Source organism: Stegostoma tigrinum, chromosome 27, assembly GCF_030684315.1.
Source record: "Stegostoma tigrinum isolate sSteTig4 chromosome 27, sSteTig4.hap1, whole genome shotgun sequence".
Classification (NCBI taxonomy): Eukaryota; Metazoa; Chordata; class Chondrichthyes; order Orectolobiformes; family Stegostomatidae; genus Stegostoma; species Stegostoma tigrinum.
Genome location: NC_081380.1, coordinates 34,851,233 through 34,854,274, shown reverse-complemented (window position 1 = coordinate 34,854,274; position 3,042 = coordinate 34,851,233).

The window sequence follows — 3,042 nt, the reverse complement described above, 5'->3', positions numbered from 1 at the left end:
TATTCCTCAAGAATTTTTTTCAACAGTTTGTTGTATTCAATGCTTTAGATAAATACATGTTGAATTATTAAAATTATTTTTTCCTAGAAGTTGTGTCTGGCTTTCTTTATTGTTGTTAAAGGTTTGCAGTAAATTAATCTGGCTTGGTCCAAAGTTTTGTTGTGGTGTTGTAATTTCAATGGAGGTACTAATGCAGCAACTGTTTAAGTGCAAGGGCTGAAAAAGCTGCACTGACATCATTGGGAGTCTGGGTAGCTCATTTACCAGACCATCAGACTTTTAATCAAAGGGTCCATAGTTTATTGCTTGTGGCTCATATGGGTATTGTTACCTCTGAATCAGAAGGACGTGTGGATTCAAGCCCCATTACAGATTTAAGTACCTAGCTGAGGTTGAATTTCACTACAGTACTGAGAGAAAGCTGGACTGTTGCAAGTGTTCTTTGCAGGACCCAAATGTTAGATTGAGGTCCAGATTTCCTGCTGTAAAATTGCAGGAGCTCCCATAATTTTACACCAGGATGATTCCCAGCTTGGTGAATTGTCTTATGAACAAAGACTACAAAAAGGACAGGATTGTATTCTCTGGAGATTAAGAAGAATGAGGTGATCTTATTGAAATGTATAGGATTCTTAAGATGTTTGAGTAAATGCCGAGATGATGTTTCCTCTCACAGGAAAGCCGAGGATGAGAGGGCATAGTCGGGGGAAAGATGGGGGTGTGCAAATCTAAGACAGAGAAGAAGGAATTTCTTCTGTCAGGAGGTTGAGCGTCACAGGGAGCTTGCGTAAATTTAAGGCTGAGTTAGGTAAATCCTTGATCAGGACAGGAAAACAAAGGTTTGGGGAAAAAAGCAGGAAGATCAGATCAGCCATTATCCTAATGAATGATGGAGTAGGTTCAGGGCCAAACAGCCTCCTCATGTTCCTATTTCTTATGGTCTTATGGCATGGCTAGCTGTAAAAAGCAGAGCTTGAGTGACAGCTGTATGTTTTTTTTAAATAATGCCCAACTGCCAGCATCATGTGCTCAACTCCTCAGTTATAAAATTTCCATTTATTTACTCCATTATTTCGTCATCCTCTAGCCAAGCAACAGTATTGGCTAGCTCTTGGTAGGAACACGGGTGGTCTCAAACTAATTTTATGCCCAATTTAACTTCTTGTATGCTTTATTAAATTCTGATGACACAGCCAAGATCTGGAATAGTTTGTACAGCTTTGCAGATTCACACCCACACCAAACCATATTATGGTGCTACACTACCCCAAAAGACATAATTTCAGTAAATAGAGGGCAATTAAATACAAAATATAAAATAATCAGCACATTAATACAAACATTTATGGTATGAGCCATTTTGTTTTTAATTTGTTATTCACACCCTTTTCAAATCCAAGTTCAACAATACAAATTTTTTTTTCTTTAAAAAAAAGGAACTTATCAAAATAGATCCGTGTCAGGTTAAACAATGTTCTGATATCATACAAGAGTAAACAAGTGACAGATAACTGAACAGTTCTGTAGCAGGAAAAACACCTCCCAATCATCAGCTCTAATCATATTCAATGAAAAGGGATTATTGTGTTTTAGCTACAGTCAGTCAATTTTTTAACCTTTAGGATCAAGAAAAATTGAGAATGGAATAAAAGAATGCAAAAAACTTTATTACCAAATCTCTCAGCCTCTCTGAATTCCTCATGCTCTGGAATGCTATTCCTGGCACACGGCTTTCACAGAATTTGCACTTTAATCCAAACTGCAATACAATGAAGCCATTCTATAACTATCCATTTAATGTTTATAGAGAGGGTGTGTAGCACACTTTCAAAACTCCACCTATAAAGTGCGTCACATTGGGTTGTGCAGAGAAAGAACTTGCATGACTATTACAACAGTTTCATCTGTTAGAAAAGTGTAGTTTATTGCAATTACTGAGCCAAAATCAAGTTCTCATTTTAATGTTCTTCCTCTGCTTAAATCTGCACATTGAAGCAATCTTAGACCCATTTTCTGCCAAATCTGGGCTACTAAAGATCATGCAATATATTTCAATTTAAAAAAAGGGTAGTCTGATACTAGACATATGTATCTTTGGGTAGAAATGTACTTTTGGCCAAATGTAAAACATGGCAGAAAACAATTGATTACTTGGAGTAACATTGCAACATGTCCCACCTGCCAAAGATGTCAGAGTCAAGTCAGCACAGGGAGCCATTTGGCCCAACAAGTCCATTCTGGCCCTCTAGAGCAATCCAACTAGTCCTGTTACCCTACTGTACCTCAGTAGCTTTGCAGGGTTATTTCCCCTCAAGCACTGACCCTTCTACCACCTGTCATCAGCACAAACCACAGGTCATTCACAATCATGGCATAAACAGTTTATTCCACCCACCTATCTTGCTCAGAATCCTAAGACTATGTCCACTCATCCTTTCCTCATCTACCACATTCAAAATAACCATCCCAGTAAACCTCTATCAAAAATCTGCCAAAAAAAACATATTTATGAACAAATTAAAATGAAGTTTTGCAGAAGTTGCAAAATCACATCCTCAACATGGGTTCAGAGCCACAATCTGAAGACTGATGAAAAGGGAAGTCAATTCCAGAGAGCCAATGGCATAAAACTGCCAAATATAAAACGATTGTAAACTCAAATATTTACAAATCAAGAGGGTTGAGTTGGGCAAAGGAAATTAAGCCTTGATGTGCATTAAGGAGTGTTGGCCAAAACAAAAATGGAATTGAAACGTTTTTGTGGGTTCTCACTTTGCAACTGGTCCAGCTACAAAAGTTTAGAAAAGTGGCACACAGTCATTGGATATAGATTGTAAAATGTTATTTCTGTTGCTCAACACATTATAACCCACATATTTGGGATTTCATTCTAATAATGACTTTTAAAAATTAAAGTGGATGCAGTAGGTTTAGGAAATGTTACTTCCAAAATTTCAGTGTAAATTTGAGTCCAAAGCTCTACGTCATGCTGGTTTGGAAGTTGTACATATTTCTACTGGTCCAAAGTCCAATTAAAATCAA